This window comes from Myodes glareolus, chromosome X, assembly GCF_982192425.1.
Source record: "Myodes glareolus chromosome X, mMyoGla1.1, whole genome shotgun sequence".
NCBI lineage: Eukaryota > Metazoa > Chordata > Mammalia > Rodentia > Cricetidae > Myodes > Myodes glareolus.
The window spans coordinates 124187735-124208576 of NC_142053.1; the positions used below are offsets into that span (position 1 = coordinate 124187735).

The window sequence follows — 20842 nt, forward strand, 5'->3', positions numbered from 1 at the left end:
ATGAAATAGAAACAGTCATCAAAAGTCTCCCAACCAAAAACCAGATCGTTTCAGCTATAATTCTACAAGATTTTCAAAGAACTAATACCAATATCCCTCTAAATATTCAATAATGGAAATGGAAGGAACATTGCCAAACTCTTTGTATAAGGCTACAATTACCCTGAAACCCAAACCACAGAAAGAGAATTACATATCAATCTCCCTCATGAATATTAATACAATAATACTCAATAAATACTAGCAAAACAAATTCAAGAACACATCAGAACCAGCATCCACTATGATCAAGTGAGCTTCATCCCAGAGATGCAGGGATGGTTCAAAATATGCAAATCTATCAATGTAATCCATCATATAAATAAAATGTGTCTTGTTTCGTCTGCATGTACTGACTTTTTGGGATCCTGGTCTGTTTGGATGCTCACCTAACTGGACCTGGAGGGAGGAGGGAGGAACTTGGATTTCCCATGGGGCAGGAAACCCTGACTGCTCTTCGGAATGGTGAGGAAGGAGGAGAGGGAGTGGGGGGAGTGGGAGGGTTTTGGGAGGAGGGGAGGAAGTGGAAATTCTTTAAATAAATAAATAAGGGAAAAAAAGTATCTACTCATGGTATCAAACATTGCTTGTGGACATCCAAATTGATATGCTACTTTGTGGCATAATTAGGTAATTTGGTAAAATCCTTAAAGCTATAGAAATCTTTGAACTAAACAATATTTTTCTACAAAACGTGTATCCTAAGGCAAACAATCATGACTTGCAATAGCAATATGTTAAAAATTACCAATATGTCTGTTAGTAAGGAAATTAATCATTAACTACTGTGTATTCATTCAGCCATTAAAAGTCATATCAAGCCACGCGTGAATTCACACCCGCAATTCACCTGCTGAAGAGGCTAATGTAGGAGAACAGCTGCTGTGGGTTCCTACTGAATTCCAGTCCAGTCTGAAATACAATGTGAAACCCTGTCTCAAATAATATAAATAAATTGTGTTAATGCTCCAGTGTAAGCTATAATAGTCATAATATCTTCTCATTGAAGTAGATTTATATATTTAATAAATATTTAAAGAATCGGGTTATAAAACTGCTCATTGTGATCTCAGTTTTCAGAATACATATGTCTAGAAACAAATGGAGACAGATGGTGGCGTTTAATCCCAGCACTCGAGAGGCAGAGGCAGGCAGATTTCTGTGAGTTCGAGACCAGCCTGGTCTACAACAACTAGTTCCAGAGCAGACTCCAAATCTACAGAGAAACCCTGTCTCCGGAAACGAAAAAAAAAGAAGGAAGGGAAAGAAATATGTGAAATGTGGATGTGGATCATGTTAATTGCTGAGGGCTAAGATGTGTTTTTTTTCTTGGTTGTTCTTCCTATATTTCTATAATCTCTCTAGGTTTTATATCCCTTCCTTATAGTCATAAAAAAGCTATCTTTAAATATAGCCACGATCTCCCCCAGTTAGTTTTCCAGTCAGTCAGGAGCACAATTGCAATGTCAATGTTTCTCGTGTGGTTTCAAAGCAGTAAGGTATACTTCCATTTTCTTTCCATTGATTTCAGTTTAAAAAAAGACAAACAACTTTATAGGTAAATGCCTAGGAACTTGATCCAAAATTTGCTCATATACAAGTCACCTATGTGAAGCCCTATTTTGATGACAAAGAACTCACAGAAAGGAAGAAAGAGTTTGAAAGAAACCATAATATCAACAGATTTGTTTTTCAGGCCCCTTATACCTTATAGGGCAAAAATCAAGGCTGCATAGAACAATAGAAGAGCAGTGTAAGCGCTAGAGCATCTTGACCAGTGAGTTGGAGACTTTGTTGCTTTTGTGTCTGCATTTGTACTTTCTCATACACACAGCTACTAGTTGGCCAGCAGGAACACGTAACTGAAATTTTAATCATTGTTATTTTACAAATTTATACAACCATGGCCTTGTAATAAACCATCATTTCCCCATATGTCACTCCTAATTGCTTTGAGGTGTCTCATAAAGATAAATTATCTTTTCAACCTGAAGCAGAAGGAACCAATTGGCACCCTAAGGAATTTTTCTAAAAAAAGCAGAAGGTGTTTTTCCTTGGATTCCACTAATTAAATGATTTTCTAAAATTGGTCTTTGCCTTTTTCATAGCTTCAAACTCATTTCCATATGTGAGAAAGAGGATTCCTATCAACTGTGAGCAGCAGGTGAATCTAAAACCAATTGATGTTGCTACTGATGAAATAAAAGATAAAACTGCAGAGCTGCATAAGCTTTGCTACTTGGTTGATGTGGACATGATTCAGCTTCAGCTGAAGCTGCAGGACTGCGTCTCTGTGCAGGTATGGTGCTCGCCCAATAAGGGCACAGAGCAAGCATTGAGTACAGTTGTGTGATATGTTTTTGGCATGTAAGAAATAAATCACATTCAGTTTATATGAATGGTGTATTATGTCAGAGGACTTTAACATAAACGTCTGAGACCAGCCAAGCCCCGTATTCATACATCAAAAATCATTAACGAATTTATTGGCGTATCATTTTATTAGAGTAATCCCTTTAGTTAATGATTTTTCACACAAACATCTCAGAAACATGATAAGTCGATAGTGAAGTCTGGGTTTCTTCTGTATCTTATTGTGTATCTGTTCTCCCTTCAGCCCTGGGAGGTTTTAGTGAGAAGAAAAAATGCAAAATCTCCTTCAGCTTACCTGCTGACCACACTGTCATTTTTTCTTTTCTGTAATTTAGGTCAATGTTGGTCCATTAGTCTATGCGAGGGCTTTCTTAAATGAAAGTCAAGCTACCAGGTCCAGGTACCCACCTAAGAAAGTGAATGAGTTGAAAGACATGTTTAGGTAAGTGTTAGTTTTCAGATCATACCTCTATTCTTTTCTTCCAGTTTCTAAAAAAACAAAACAAAACAAAACAAAACAAAAACAAAAGAAAACAAAAAACAGCAGTGGAAATGCTTGCCAAGTAAGGGCATTCTCTGTGTTCTGCATTTGCACAGATTAATTGACCTCCAAATGGCACTTTAAGTAGTCAGTAACCATGTGATCTATTTCATGCTCTGAGTTACTAACACTGCTCCTGTGACCCAAGGGATTAAATATGCCAGCTTACTTATTGCTTTGGATATTTTAAGTGACACAAACACAGGCCTACATTCATTATGTAATTTCCTTCTTTGCCCAATTGACCTTGCATTATGGACCAATACCACTGAAAGGTCGACTTGAGCACCCCTGAAAGAATTACATCACCCAATAAAGAGATTGAAGCAATTTGGAGAAAACTACACCCATATTTCCAAATATTATTTCTAATTTTTTATGTATGAAGGAAGATATGCTGTACAGATTTGCATGGGTTTGGATCTTGGCCTATTGATGCAAATTTAAGGTCATACTTGTTATATGTATATTTCTGTTCTTGATTAATGTATTGTGATTGGATTGTGTAGTTCATTTTAAAATGTAATGCATAATTAAGAAATATAGGTAAATAGAGAGTCATCTATAATAGTCAAGCTTGTAGTCATGTTAGTTAAATTTTCTAGATATATAGAGATATATTTCAGTTAGCTAGAGATTCTTCAAATCTTCAACAGTCTTACAGAATATGACATTTAAAATGTTTAAAAACTTAGAACTTTTCATGACAGTGATACACATCTGCCCTGGTGCACGAATCTACTTCAATCTACTTCAAGTGGAAGATTAGAATTGAAGAGGATCTTTGTAGAGTTTGTTAGCCATTTGACAAGAAACTGCTCTTTCCTAGACTGCTTGATGGTTTGCCATGTAAACTACACAGGCAAGACCCACAGAGAAATGATTGTTAGACATGCCTTAAGATAAGATCATCCATTGGAATTCCTGCTTCATGACAGAGACTGCCAGACATTCTGCAGGACACAGAAGAAAGTGGCTGACAAACTGCCAATATAGGCAGAACTGTCCTTGAATTTTCTGCTTTATGGAAAAGTCTGCTGGATACTATGGGCCTATAGGCTGAAGATGGATGCCCCAATGTTACAGAAGAACTTTGGGTGATTGTCCAGGCTAAAAGAAGTCTCTATTATTTCTAGAGTTTTGAAAGTTGCTTACAATGCACTTTCTGTCTTTTTACAAGACCCTTCTCTCTTTGATTGGGTTGAAGAATTTTTAATTATAGTTATAGTTTTTCTTAGTTATCATGAAAGATAAAGTAGATATAAATATTGTAACTGTAATTCTTGCTTGATATCTGTTTTATGCAATTTTTCTATGTTAAAGTTAAAACCTCCCTTTTTATTTAATCAGGAAAGGGGAGGTGATGTGCAATTCCCCTCTGAATGCTGTGAATTTCATTGGCTAATAAAGGAACTGCTTTGCTCCAATAGCAGTGCTATAGGAGAATAGAGCTAGTTGGGGAAAACTAAACTGAATGTGGAGAGAAAGGTTGTAGAGTCAGGAGAAGCCATGTAGCCCTGCAGGAGACAAATGCCAGAACTTTGCTTGTAAGCTATTACCATGTGGTGATACACAGATTAATAGAAATGTGTTAAATTAATATGTAAGAGTTAGTCAATAACAAACTATAGCTAATGGACTAAGCAGTGATTTAAATAATATGGTTTCTGGGTGACAAGAATAAACAAGCAACCCCTCAAAGAAGGAAGACTTCAATGCTATGGATAGGGTCTATAATATCCAGGGCATGTTGAAGTTTTAGAGGATATCAGAAAAAATAAGTTCAGGTAGCAGCCTTATCAGAGGAAAATAGCTCACACATTAATCTTTGGCAAGCCTAAAATTATGGCTTTAAACCTGTAAACCCCTTGTATACTAGGGACAATAAACCTCTCCTAAGGACCTCCCCATAAAACACTCTAACCGTTCTAAAGGCAGAATATAGGTCTATTCCAGACACTGTTCTACTATGTTAAAAGCCTCAATTTTGGAAATAAAATACAACAAATAGCTATCCTGTGAAGGTAAGCCCAGAAAAGTTATAGCCCCTTATTATTAAAATATATATTAACATAATCTCCTCCTATCTATGCTGTTTCTTGGATGAAGAAAACTACCTGCCTGGTTTTATCCAACCAAAACTCTCATGAGTGAGTTTTTTTTGTGAAGTGTGACTTTTTGTTATCCCTTGACACCCACCTGTCATGATATCATTGCATCTGAGCTGTAACACTTAATAAAACATTGCTGAAGAAAGGCAACAATGAAACACTCAAAATTTGTGGGATATAATTCAAAACTTTAATTTTTTATCATTTTATTTGTCAGTGAAGAGGATGTATACCAACTGTTTGATAAACTCTTCCACAGACTGTTTTCTGTGAGATGAGGAAACCATGACTTTGAAAATAGTGTCAGCGGCCAAGTCATTGACCATGAATTTGACTATAGTCTCTTTTGGGGAATCAACTGACTCCTAAGCTACTCTTGAAGTGGTGCGGGAGAATTATCTGTATTCTGTCAATCATATTTTAATAAAACGCTGATTGGCCAGGCAGGCAGTATAGGCGGGAAAGCCAAACAGGAAGTAGGGGTGGAGCAAAGAGACTGGGAGAATTCTGGGAAGCAGAGAGGTTCCTCTGCCATTCCTGTGCAGACCACGGAAGAAGCAACATGTAAGCTGTCACACTGAGAAAGGTAATGAGCCCATGTGGCTAACGTAGATAAGAATAATGCGGTAACATAAGTTATAAGAGCTAATAAGTAGCCTGACCTAATGAGCCAATCAGTTTATAACCTTATGGAGTCTTGTGCGTGATTTTTCTTTGTTGCTTGCCGGCTGTTGGGGTACTGGGCTGGACAGAAACCCCAACAAGCCGGCCCTCATGTTACATATGGCGCCCAGACGTGGATAGGTGAGTCCACGGAAGGCCTGGGAGAGTTTGGGAAAGAGTAGAGTGGGGTATGTTTTCTTGGTGGCAGCAGTTTTTCGGTTCTGCTCTGCTTGCTAGAGGCGGGCAAGTGCTCTCATCTAGGAGAGGCTTCTTGACTCAGCCTTGGCTGCAAAACCTTGCAGCTCATTGGGAGGTCCTGCCACGAAACACTTGGATGCTGTTGGTGGAGAGCTGAGCGCATGCTTTTCGGTCGTAGCAGGAAAAAAGCTGTGCTGTTTTGAAGTGCCGGCTTTCTGGGCTGTCCTGCCAGGACAAACTCTGACTCTTGCAGGCAGGCAGTCCGACTGAGTGTGGTCTGTGAGCAGAATGATGCAGCTTGCTTGCTAGCAAGGACCTTGAAACACGACAAGTTGTGGCAGTGAACACAGCTGTGGCTGGTATCTCAGCTATGAGTCTGGAAAGCTAAGGAATGAGCTGGATCTAGCTGTCAAAGCCACGGCTTCCCATATTGCTTTGTAAATTAAAGGCTCATGTGGTCAGAAAAAGAGAGATAAACAGTAAAGAGAGATTCAAAGATGAAGAAAACCTCTAAATGGTTTACAGTGTGTATATGCAGGCTAAAAGTTAAAGTTCTTAAAGTTAAAAGGAAAGAAAGAGAGTAGTTGGGTGTGGTGGTACACACCTTTAATCCCAATGCCTGGGAGGCAGAGGCATATTGACCTCTGTGACTTCAAGGGACAGAGGTAGAGATTGACCTCTGTGACTTCAAGGTGTGGTAGTGCACACCTTTAATCCCAATGCCTGGGAGGCAGGGACAGACAGATCTCTGTGAGTTCAAGGTGTGGTAGCATACACCTTTAATCCCAGCACTGGGGAGGCAGAGACAGGAGGATCTCTGAGTTCAAGGACAGCCTGGTCTACAGAGTTATTCCAGGACAAAGATATACAGAGAGCCTGTCTCAAAAAGTAAAAGTAAAAATAAAAGAAATAGAAGTAAAATAAAGCTGCATAAAGATGGAAAATACACAGAGAATCTTGATACTGTATGCTATTATGCTCTCTTTTAATTGTTTGAATGCTGAGGAAGGAGCAACAGTCACCAAAAGACTTTTGTTTATAAATGCTGCTGAACTAACCCAAGATAGACATTTTGAAAATACCTTGGCTTCAAAACTGAAGTCAAAAGGTATGTTACTTTGGAGAAGAGATTCTGCTTTTGTTTCCACAGAAAATGAGAGGCTATGGATTTATTCAGAGTTAAGAAAAATCATCTTTGACCAAGGGAGGCCACCTGAGAAATCGACAGGAACAGATGGCCCAGATGACAGAGTTCTACATCCAGAGCTGATTCAAGACTGCTGCCTGAGATGATCAAGACTCCCAGGATACTTCAGTCAGGACTTGACTATAACTCTAAATTTTCTTTAGGTCCCCTTAAGACTATCAGCGCCCCCAACCAGCAGGAAGTAGCCTGAAATACTACGCCCACATTCCCAACAAATGGATTATGGGTATTTTTCCTTTGTTTAAAAAAAAAAAAGAGAGGGAAATGGTGCGGGAGAATTATCTGTATTCTGTCAATCATATTTTAATAAAACGCTGATTGGCCAGGCAGGCAGTATAGGCGGGAAAGCCAAACAGGAAGTAGGGGTGGAGCAAAGAGACTGGGAGAATTCTGGGAAGCAGAGAGGTTCCTCTGCCATTCCTGTGCAGACCACGGAAGAAGCAACATGTAAGCTGTCACACTGAGAAAGGTAATGAGCCCATGTGGCTAACGTAGATAAGAATAATGGGGTAACATAAGTTATAAGAGCTAATAAGTAGCCTGACCTAATGAGCCAATCAGTTTATAACCTTATGGAGTCTTGTGCGTGATTTTTCCTTGGGACTTGCTGGCTTGTTGGGGTACTGGGTGGGACGGAAACCCCAACAAGCCGGCCCTCATGTTACATTGAAGTATTTAAAGTATACTTATACATGATACTAATACCACAAAAGAAACACTACATCTCAAATACTCCTTGCTTCTTTGCCCTTTATAAGATCAAGAAGACTCTCATTGGGTCTATTTTCATTCTTCTACATGCTGACAACAAGTTATGCGAGAAGCATTTGTTGAAGTTGCTTTTTATTTCATTGTATACTTTTAGGTTCTTTGTCAAAATTCAGGTGTACATATGTGTGTGGATTAATTTCCAGATCTTTGAATGGCCCAAAGATACTTAAAGAAGTATCCAACATCATTAGCCATCTGGGAAATGTAATTCAAAACAACTCTGAGATATCATCCTACACATGAAAGAATGGCTAAGATAAAAAAAAATATGTGGAGTTAGGGGCATGTTCCTCCATTGTTGGTGGAAATGCTAACTTGTACAACCGCTTTGGAAATCAGTATGGTGGTTTCTCAGAAAATAGGGAATCAACCTACCTCAGGATCCAGCAAGAGCACTATTGGACATATACCCAAATGATGCTCAATCTTACTACAAAGGCATTTGTTCATCAGTGTTCATAGCAGCATTATTTGTAATAGCCAGAACCTGGAAAAAGCCTAGATGCCCCTCAAATTAAGAATGGATAAAGAAAATGTGGCATATATACACATTAGAGTACTACTCAGTGGTAAAAATAAAGAAACAATGACATCTTGAATTTTACATGCAAATGGGTGGAATAAGAAAACACTATCCTGAGTGAGGTAACCTAGACCTGAAAAGGTGAATATGGTATGTACTCACTCATGAGTGGATACTAGCTATAAACAAAGGACATTCACCCTGTAATTCATGGTCATAGGGAAACTAAGTAATAAGGTGAATTCAAATAACAACATATATAGATATACCTGGAAAGTCAAACCAGACAAGATTGCCTGATAAAATTTGGAACATGGCTATAGGAGGAGGAAGGCTGCTTCTTTGTTTCCTGACCATTCAGCTGTGAGACAATCACATAGAAACTATATTATTTAAATCACTGCTTGTCCCATTAGCTCTAGTTTCTTATTGTCTAACACTTACATCTTAATTTCACCCATTTTTATTAACCTATGCATTGCCATGTGGCTGTGGCTTACAGAGTAAAATTCAATTCCGCTCCAGTGGGGTTACATGGCTTCTCCCTGACTCCACCTCCTTTCTCCCAGCATTCAGTTTAGTTTTCCCAGCCTACCTCTATTCTTTTGCCCTATCAGGCCAAGCAAGTCTTCTTTATTAATTAACCAATTGTATTCACAGCATACAAAGAGGAATCCCACATTACCTTCCTTTCTCTGTTTAAATAAAAAGGAAGATTTTAAACTTATCATAGTAAAATTACATATAACAAAACACATATCAAGCAAGAATTATAGTTATAAAATTTATATCTACCTTATCTTTAATATAACTAAGAAAATCTATAATAACTATTTATCTATTCTTCAAATCCATCAAAGTCTACAGAAGGATATAAAACTACCTAAGTAGATAGGATGTGCATTGTAAGCAATTTTCTAAAGTCTAAAACTAACGGAGTCATGTCACTACCTGGACAGTCACCCAAAGTTCTTCAGTTTGGTTGGAGAATTCATCTTCATCCTATACTCCCTATATTCCAGCAAACTTTTCCATGAAACAGGAAGTTTCAAAGACATTTCCACCTACATTGGCAGCTTGTCAGTTACTTTCTTCTGTATCCTGCAGAATCTCTGGCAGACTCTTTCATGAGGCAGGAAATCTGAAGGACCATCTCACCTTAAGGTAAGTTCAGCAGTAATTTATCTGTGAGTCCTGCATGTCCATTTCATAGCATCAAGCTGTCCGGGCAAAAACAGTTTCTTGCCCAAATGGTGAACCAACTCCATAAGGAGCCACTTTGATACCTATTGTCCTCTTGAAGTAATTGATGCTGCTCAGAGCAGATGTGTCTTACTTTCATGAAAAGTCTTAAGTTCTTAAAATAGTTTATTTTATTTTTTTTCTTAAAATAGTTTAAATGCCATATTCTGTAGTCTTTGAAAAGTTTGAAGAATGCCTATCCATATGAAATACATATGGGTACATCTAGAAAACCTAACTAACATTACTACAGGCATGACTACAATAGGCTGGCATATCTCTGTGCATTTGAGGCCAACCTGGTCTACAAGAGCTAGTTCCAGGACAGTCTCCAAAGCTTCAGAGAAACCCTGCCTCAAAAAATCAAAAAAAAAGGAAAATTGAGTAACATAATAGGTAATTTAGTGTGAACTTACACTAATAACATTCATAATAGTGAGTAATAGAGTGAATACTTGTGAGATATTATTTATGGAAAATTTACATGTGGATAGTTTCTTATATATATTGATACAAGTTCAAATTTTATTTGTTATTTTTCTTTACAATATTTGAACACCTATGCAAAGTTATTTTGTCATATTGCATGCATGCATGTTTCTCCCACTATTTAAAACATTTTGCATATTGATACAATTTTAGGATATATTTCTCATATTATATTAGATATTTCTACCTTTGATTAGGATATTTATACATTGTCTATATTTTGATGTCATTGTCCTCCTTTACTACACAGTTGTTTAAAGATTGTTTCTTATTTTGATATCAAGTTTTAATCTTTGACTTATCTAGGTATGAAGTTTTATAAGTTAATAGTCATTCATGTTTGTTATACTTTTAGTCAGACTAATTAAGTTCTTTAGATACATAGAGATTGTATTCTGCGTAGACAGGTAATTTTCAACCACTACAAAGATCTGTAGAACATGGCATTTAAATAAGTTAAGATTCTGTTGAGATGAGACAAGATTGCTCCTGGTAGCGCCAATCTGTTCTCTAGAGAGTGTTGAGCACCAAAGACACTCCACCTGGAGTTTGTCTTCTTCTTGGCACAGCTGGCCTTTGATCAAGAAACTGCCCATACCTCAACCAGTGACAAAGCACATGATGTCCAGACTAGACAAGCAGGATATAAGAAAAATGTTTCTCAAATTTTATCAAGACAGGGTAAGACAGTTTTGAAAGGTTTCCTGCCTCTGAAAATGGTCTGTCAGTTACTCTAGGTCTTAGCCAAATTTGGTTGCTTCAACATTGCAAATGAGGCTTTGAGTGATTGCTCAGGCAGCTATTTGTCTCTGTCATATTAAGAGCTGTAAAGGAAAAAGGTCAAGTAACATGTAAAGGTAAGCCTATCAGAATTACACCTGACTTCTGTATGGAAACCATGAAAGCCTGAAAGTCTAGGATAGATGGGCTGCAGAAACTAAGAGACCATGAATGCAAGCCCAGACTACTATACCAGGCAGCCTTTCTTTCACCATCAATGGAGAAAACAAGGTATTCCAGGATAAAAACAAATTTAAAGAATGCATAGCCACAAACTTAGCCTCACTGACAGTAGTAGAAGGAAAATCACAACCCAAGGAACCCAACAACACCCACAATAACTTAGACATCTAACAACCCTCCACAAGCGCAACCCAAAGAAGAGAAACACACAAACTCTACCACCAAAAAAAAAATAACCATAGTTAACAACCACAGGTCATTAATATCATTTAATATCAATGGACTCAATTCACCTATAAAAAGGCACAGGTTAAGACAATGGATGCAAAAGCAAGATCCAACATTCTTCTGCTTAAAAGAAACACACCTCAACCACAAAGACAGATATTTACTCAGAGTAAAGGATTGGGAAAAGGGTTTTCAATCAAATGGACGTAAGAAACAAACAGGTGTGGCTATACTAATATCTAACAAAATTGACTTCAAACTAAAATCAATCAGCAGAGATGAAAATGGATACTTTATACTTATAACAGGAACAATTCATCAGGATGAAGTCTCAATCCTAAATATCTATGCCCCGGATATAAAAGCACCCACATATGTAAAAGAAACATTACTAGAATTCAAAGCACACATCAAACTCCAAACACTAAAAGTAGGAGAATTCAACCCTCCTCTCTCACCAATGGACAGGTCAACCAGAAAGAAACCTAACAGAGAAATGAGAGAACTAATGGAGGTAATGAATCAAATGGACTTAACAGACATCTATAGAACATTCCACCCAAATAGGAAAGAATATACTTTTTTCTCAGCATCTCATGGAACCTTCTCAAAAATTGATCACATACTCGGTAACAAAACAAACTTCCAGAGATAAAAAAATTTTAATGCTCACCTGTGTCTTACCGGATCACCATGGAATAAACTCATGGAAACTGTACAGTCAACTACTGAACCACTCAGGGAAGAAATAAGAGAGAAATTAAAGTCTTCCTTGAATTCAATGAAAATAAAGACACAACATACCCAAACCTAAGGGACACTAAGAAAATATTCTAAGAGGAAAGTTCACAGCACTAAGTGCCCACATTAAAAAAGGGGAGAAAGCTCACATTAGGGACTTAACAGCACAGCTGAAAGCTCCAGGAAAAAAAAAGCAGACTCACCCAGGAGGAGTAGAAGACTGGAAATAATCAAACTGAGGGCTGAAATCAACAAAATACAAACACAGAAGACAATCCAAAGAATCAATGACACAAAGAACTGGTTCTTTGAGAAAATCAACAAGATTGACAAACCTTTATCCAAACTACTCAAAAGGCAGAAAGAGAACACACAAATTAACAAGATCAGAAATGAAAAGGGAGACATAACCACAGACACTGAGGAAATTCATAGAATTATTAGGTCTTACTACAAAAGCCTATATGCCATAAAGTTGGAACATGTAAAAGAAATGAACTTGTCTTTAGATAAATACCATATAACAAAATTAAATCAAGACCAGGTGAACAATTTAAATAGACCTATAAGTCATGAGAAGATAGAAGCTGTCATAAAAAAACCTCCTAACCAAAAAAAAAAAAAAGCCCAGGACCAGATGGTTTTAGTGCAGAATTTTACCAGAAATTCAAAGAAGAGCTGATATCTGTACTCCTCAATGTGTTTTAAATAATAGAAACAGAAGAGTCATTGCCAAACTCTTATTAATGAAGCTACAGTTACCCTGATACCAAAACCACAAAAAACTCATACAAGATAGAGAATTACAGACCAATCTCGCTCATGAACATTGATGCAAAAATTCTCAATAAAATACTGGCAAACCAAATCCAAGAACACATCAAAAAATAATCTGTTATGATCAATTAAGCTTCATCCCAGAGAAGCAGGGCTGGTTCAACATATGAAAATCTATCAATGTAATCCATCGTATAAATAAACTGAAAGAAAAAAACCATATGATCATTTCATTAGATGCTGAAAAAAATTTGACAAAATTCAACACCCCTTTATCATAAAGGTCTTGGAGGGATTAGGTATATAAGGATCATATCTAAATATAATAATAGCAATATAGAGCAAACAAACTGCTAATATCAAATTAAATGGAGAGAAACTCAAAGCCATTCCACTAAAATTAGGAACAAGACAAGGCTGTTCACTCTCACCATATCTCTTCAACAAAGTGCTTGAAGTTCTAGCAATAGCAATAAGACAGCATAAGGAGATCAAAGGGATTCAAATAGGAAAGAAAGAAGTCAAACTTTTGTTATTTGCAGATGATATGATTGTGTACATCAGTGACCCCAAAAACTCTTCCAAAGAACTGCTACAGCTAATAAATACATTCAGTGATGTGGCAGGATACAAGTTCAACTAAAAAAAAGAACAGTAGTCCTTCTATACACAAAAGATAGAGAGAAACAGAGAGGGAAATCAGAGAAACTTCACTTTTTATGCTAGCCACAAATATCATAAAGTATCTTGGGGTTACACTAACCAGGGAAGTGAAAGATCTATTTGACACGAACTTTAAGGCTTTGAAGAAAAAATTTAGGAGGGCACCGGTAAATGGAAGGACCTCCCATACTCTTGGATGAGTAGGATCAACATAGTACAACCTGCAGTTCTACCAAAGGCAATCTATAAATTCAATGCAATCCCTATAAAAATCAAAACAAAATTCTTCACAGACCTTGAGAGTACAATAATCAACTTTATATGAAAAACTAACAAACAACAACAACAAAAAACCAAGGATAGCCAAAAGAACCCTATACAATAAAGTAACTTCCGGAGGCATTACCATTCCTGACTTCAAACTATCACAGATCTACAGTAATAAAAACAGTTTGGTATTGGCATAAAAACAGAGATGTTGACCAATGGAATCAAATCGAAGACTGGAATATTAACGCAAAAAACTTGTGAACACCTGATTTTCACCAAAGAGCTAAAAGTATACAATGGAAGAAAGAAGGCATCTTCAACAAATGGTGCTGGCATAACTGGATGTCAACCTGTAGAAGAATGAAAGTAGATCCATATCTATTACCATGCACAAAACTCAAGTCCAAATGGACTAAAGACCTCAATATTAATCTGACCACATTGAACCTGATAAAAGAGAAAGTGGGAAGTAGTCTGCAACACATGATCACGGACACCACTTCCTACATATAACCCCAGTAGCACAGTCAACAAGAGCAACATTGAATAAATGGGACCTCCTGAAACTGGGAAGCTTTTGTAAAGCAAAGGACATCATCATTAAGACAAAAAGGCATCCTACTGAATGGAAGAAAATCTTTACCGACCTTGCATCCATCAAAGTTCTGATCTCCAAAATATATAAAGAACTCAAGGACCTTGACATGAAAATTCTAATTAACCCAATTAAAAAATTTGGTGCTGAACTGAAAAGAGAATTCTCATTAGATGAAGTTCAAATGGCCAAAAAACACTTAACGTCATGTTCAACCTCCTTAGTAATCAGGGAAATGCAAATCAAAACAATTTCGAGATACCATCTTAAGCCTGCAAGAATCACTAAAATCAAAAACACCAATGATAGCCTATGCTGGAGAGGATGTGGAGTAATGGGAACACTCATTCATTGATGATGGGAATGCAAATTTGTGCAACCACTTTGGTAATCAGTGTGGCAGTTTCTCAGGAAATTGAGAATCAATCTACCTCAGGATCCAGCAATACCTCTCTTGGGAATATACCCAAGAGATGCCCAATCGTACCACAAAAGCATTTGTTCAACTATGTTCATAGCAGCAGCATTATTTGTAATAACCAGAACCTGGAAACAACCTAGATGGCCGTCAATGGAAGAATGGGTAAAGAAAGTGTGTAATATATACACATTAGAGTACTACTCAGTGTTAAAAAAATAATTAAATCTTGAATTTTGCTTGCAAATGGATGAAAATAGAAAATACTATTCTGAGTGAGATAACTGAGACCCAAAAAGAGGAATATGGTATGTACTCACTCAGTAGTGGATTCTAGCCATTAAAAAAGGACATTAAGTCTATAGTTCACTAGCCTAGAGAAGCTACACAACATGATAAACCCAAAGAAAACAAGATTGCCAGGCAAAAGTTTGGATCATGGGGGTGTGGGTAGGGGTGGTGGTGGTGCTCGGGGAAGGGGAGAGGAGGAGAGAGAAGGGAGAAAGGAGAGACTGGAGAGAGCTTGGGGAAGTGGGAGGGTGGAGATGGAGGAAGGGCAGATACAGAAGCAGGGAAGTATCTATCTTAATTAAGGGAGCCATTTTAGGGTTGGCAAGAGACTTGACTCTATAGGAAATCCCAGGTGTCCACGGGGATGTCCCCAGCTAGGTCCTTGGGCAGCAGAGCAGAGGGTGTCTGAACTGTCCTTGCTCTACTATCACATTGATGATTGTCTCGAATATCACCATAGAACCTTTGTCCGGCGATGGATGGAGATAGAGACAGAGACACTCCTCAGATCAATGGACTGAGCTTTCAAGGTTCAGTTGAACAGCAGGAGGTAGAAGATGAATAAGAAGTCTGGACTGCGAGGAGTTGGTCCACCCACTGAGACAGTGTGCCTGTTCTAATGGGAGCTCACCAAGTCCAGCTGGACTGGGACTGAATGAGCATGTCGTCAAACTGGACTCTCTGAATGTGGATGACAAGGGGGGATGACTAAGAAGTCATTAATAAAGGCACTGGGACTTGTTTCTACTGCATGTACTGGCTTTTTGGGACCCTAGTCTATTTGAATGCAAAGCTTCCTAGGCCTGGATGTAGGGGGGAGGACCTTTGACTTTCCACAGGGCAGGATTTTCTGCCCTCTCTTAAGGAGGGAGGGGGACGGAGGTGGGGGAGTGGCAGGGGAATGGGAGGAGGGGAGGAAGTGTAAATTTTTGAATGGGAAAATAAATAAATAAATAAATAAATAAATAAATAAATAAATAAATAAAAACACTATGAATCAGCAGAACAAAGAGCAAAACCATGAAGAGTCCTTGGCCATGGCATTGATCCCCTAAGAGTATTATAGCTGGAAACCACTCTATCTAGTGACATGAGGTAATTGTTTTTCGTGTAGTCTATATGAGTTTCAGTCAGTGTTTTATCTAGTCTGTATTCTGAAGCTTCTCACGTAATCTATTACCTCCCCCAATTTTGGTGATGTAAAGAGTTTTATAGGATAAATTCATGGTATGTATAATAAATCATGGTCTCATCTGAAAAGTTTTCTTAATTTGTGTAAACTTCATTCAATTTATACACACACACACACACACACACACAACTTGGAAAACATTACTTTTTAAATCATTTTGTAATAATGATCAAACTTTAATATTATGGCTATGTTCTAATATGGGAATAAGGGAAATATATAAATAATACTTCTTCAACAATCTGATATTTTATGATCCTTAATTTGAATATCTTGTTTTTTATTGTCTATTGCATATTAACATCTCTCTTCCATCGTGTTATATTTTCTTTACTGCTTTTTTCAAAAGACAAATAACTTCTTGTGTTACCATCCAAACTAAGATGCAAATTGCACCTCTTACACCCAGATAATTTCCATTTAACAAGGAACCAAAATGTTATGAAAAGTAGTTATGGCTTTTATGGTAACTAAGTCTCAGGCAGCTGGAAGCTACTTTGAAAAGGAACATTTTTAAGTAGTTAAAAAGAATCAAGGACCACAGTCTATACAACAACCACAAGCATCACAAGAACTTTCATTTATTTACTTAACATCTGTTTTCAACTTCATTTTTGTGAGTTTCTTCTGACATCTACATGTACTTTGTGTAGTAAAGACCCAGAATAAATTGTTTTGTAATTTAAAAAATAAATAAAAAATAAATTAAAGAATCTCTTTGGGGTTTGGAGGCATCAGTTAGGATCTCGACACAAGGTGGAGTCCTGAAGGCTGATTGGGCTAAAAGGAGCGTTTAGGTTAGTAGGGCAGCCTGCCTGGGAGAGCTGGATGATGAGGACATCTTCACAGATTGTCCTAGCACAGGGTTGACACAGCTGGGAAGAGCTAGTTTGGTATTATTCAAAGAAGTAGGCATGTGAAGTCTGGCTTAGTCTGTTCTGTACTCCTGAAGCAAATTTAGGTACAGAAATTTGTTTCTCATCCTTTTTTTCTGCTAGAAGCTTGGATCCCAGCAAGAGGACCTGCTCCCATGCTGAGGGGATCCAGAGAGCCCGCCTTTTTGTCTGTGAGGTCCTTGGAACCTGGTAAGAAATCCTGCTCCCATGTTGAGGGGGTACCTGGAAAACCCATCTTTTTATCTGCAAGATCATTGGAGCCAAGCAAGAAAACATGCTCCTGTGCTGGGGGGATCCACAGAGGCCCTTGAAGCCCGGAAAAAGCCCTTGCTTCCATGCTGAGGAAATCCAGAGACCCCACCTTTTTTCTGTGAGGTCCTTGGAACACAGCAAGAAAACCTTCTCCCATGCTGGGGGGATCCTGAGAGGTCCTTGGAGCCTGGCAAGAGGCCCTGCTCCCATTCTGAGGGGATCTGGAGAGCCTGCCTTTTTTTCTGTGAGGTCCTTGGAACCTGGCAAGAAACCCTGCTTCCACACTGGGAGGATCCAGACAGGAAGAGATGGGCAGGAGCCAATGCAAGAATTCTTCCAATATCCTGAAAAACAACATGATTACATCAGAATTCAGCAAAGAGGCCACAGGAAGACTTGAATATCCTAAACCAGAAGAAGGAGAAGAAATTGACTTTAAACATAACCTTATGAAATAAGGATGAAATAGATGGAGACCCTTGTACAAGAAGTGAAAAACTCCCTTAAAGAAATGGAAGAGTAGACAAACAAAAAGTTAGAAGAAATTAACAAATCCCTGAAAGATACACAAGAAAAATAAGCCCTTTCCAGCGATGATGACCTCCCTACGAGAACATGCCTCTCGCAAAGGATCTCCTTCATCCCTCTCCAAAGGAGGAAAAGAGGAAACACAAGAAAAAGCACCTGGTGCAGAGCCCCAATTCCTACTTTATGGATGTGAAGTGCCCAGGATGCTATAAAATCACCACGGTCTTTATCCATGCACAAACGGTGGTCTTGTGTGTCAGATGCTGCACTGTCCTCTGTCAGCCTACAGGCGGGAAAGCAAGACTGACAGAAGGATGCTCCTTCAGGAGGAAGCAGCACTGAAAAGCACCTGATTCGAGATAAGTGGGAACCATCCCAATAAACACGTTTTGGATAAAAAAAAGAAAAAGAAGAAAAAGCAATCAAACAGGTAATGGAAACAGTTCAAACCTTGAAGACCGAAATGGAGGTAATAAAGAAAACACAAATTGAGGGATGGCTGGATATGGAAAGTCTGGGTAAATGAACAGGAACCACAGAGACAAGTATAACCAACAGAATATAAGAGATAGAAGAAAGAATTTTAGACACTGAAGATACTATAGAGGAAATAAACTCATTGATTAAAAAATAACAAATCCAACAGATTCTTTTCATAAAACATCCAGGAAATCTGGGATACCATGAAAAGACCAAACCTAGGAATAATAAAGGTAGAAGAAGAAGAATTACTGCTCAAAGGACACGAAAATATATTCAACAAAATTATAGAAGACAACTTTTTCAACCTAAAGAAGAATAGTCCTATGAAAGTACAAGAAGCTTGCAGAACACCAAATAGACTGGATAAAAAAAATCCCCTCACCATATAATAATCAAAACACTACAGAATAAAGAAAGAATATTAAGAACTGCCAAGGAAAAAGGTAAAGTAACATATAAAGGGAAATCTCTTAGAATTAGACCTGAATTCTCAATGGAATCCATGAAAGCCAGAAGGTCGTGGTTAGATGTGCTGCAGACACTAAAAGACCATGGATGCAAGCCCTGACTACTATATCCAGTAAAGCTTTGTTTCACCATCAATGGAGAAAACAAGATATTCCAGGACAAAAACAGATTTAAACAATACATAGCCACAAACCCAGCCTTTTAGAAAGTATTAGAAGGAAAACATCAACCCAAGGAACCCAACAACACCCACAATAGCACAGACATCTGACAACCCTCCACCAGCACAACTCAAAAAAGGGAAACACACAAACACTAACACCAAAAAGTAACCAAAGTTAACAACCACTGGTCATTAATATTTCTTAATATCAATGGACTTAATTCACCTCTAAACAGGCACAGATTAAGAGAATGGATACAGAAACAGGATCCAACATTCTGCTGTTTACAAGAAAAACACCTCAACCTCAAAGACAGATACTACCTCAAACTAAAAGGTTGGAAAAAGGTTTTCCTATCAAATGGACCTAAGAAAAAAGCAGGTGTGTTTACCCTAATATCTAACAAAATATATTTCAAACTATAATAGATAAGAAGAGATGGAGAAGGACACTTTATATTCATAACAGGAGCAATTCATCAAGATGAAGTCTCAATCCTGAATATCTAGGCCCCTAATATAAAATCACCCACGTATGTAAAAGAAACATTATTAGAAGTGATATCACACATCAAACCCCACACACTAATAGTAGGAGATTTCAACATTCCTCTCTCACTAATGTACAGGTCGACCACAAAGAAACTTAAGAGAGAAATAAGAGAACTAACAGATGTACTGAATCAAATGGACTTAACAGACATCTATAGAACATTCCACCCAAATAGGTGTGGGCCCATATTTTATACAAAACATTTATGGGCCCTGACATAATGGCACCCAACGTGGGGCTGACTACTAAACCCTGAGATGAAAGACAACATGGTGCTGATCACTGAACCCTGAGAAAATCCAGAGAAAGAACATGTAATATAAAAGAGAATGAGGTGTTTACCACTGAACCCCGAGAAAAGCTGAAGAAAAAACAAGAAGTACAAAAGAAAAATGAGGTTCTGACCAATAATTCCCGAGAAAAGTTGGAGAAAGGACAAGTAGTATGACAGAGACCGTGAATGCTGACCACACAACCCTGAGAAAAGCCAGAGAAAGGATGGAAGAGAATGTGAACCTGATCCATAAACCCCCAAAAGAAGGAAAAAGTGACCAGATGTGAGGATCCTGTGAGAAAAATCAGTGGATACATGAGTAATGTGTGATTTGATAACAAAATGGAACAGTAATATCCGGAGTAAAATTTTTAAATATAGAAATATGGGACAAGGAGAAAGCAATCAAATGACTATGCCGTTGATTGAAGATATATTAAAAGACAGTGGAGAGAGTACAGCAGCATCAGATACAGAAATTTTTAGAATTCATAGAGGAGATATGCCCTTGGTTTTCCCAGTATAAAACCTTAGACATAGCTGTATAAAAGGAAATAGGGATGAAAATCCAACAACATTATTGTAATTATGGACCAGAAAACATTCCTGAAGATAGACCTTATTTCTGGATGCTAATACAGGAAAGGTTTGACTCAAATCCTGACCAGCAGGAGATAGTTCTATCTGCTCCACCTGAGGGGTTGCTAGATACTCTTTCAGAACAGAGCAGTAACAACAGGCCAGAGGCTAATGATTCAGGCCTTGAAAGGGAGTCTTCATCTCTCTCACTAGCAAACAGCAGCATGGAGAGATAGGGATATGAGGACAGGGTTCAGAAAGAAACAAAAGTCTTGAAAAGGATGGTAACCTCACTATCACACAGACTAGGAACTACACAGATACAGGACTCTTGTCAGAAGAGTGATAGTC

General features: G+C 37.9%; 1 pseudogene; it reads left to right on the forward strand.

Moving 5' to 3' along the window:
• The first annotated feature begins 18043 nt into the window (after positions 1-18043).
• On the forward strand, positions 18044-18329 carry LOC148117468 (small ribosomal subunit protein eS27 pseudogene; annotated as a pseudogene).
• Positions 18330-20842: the final 2513 nt, after the last annotated feature.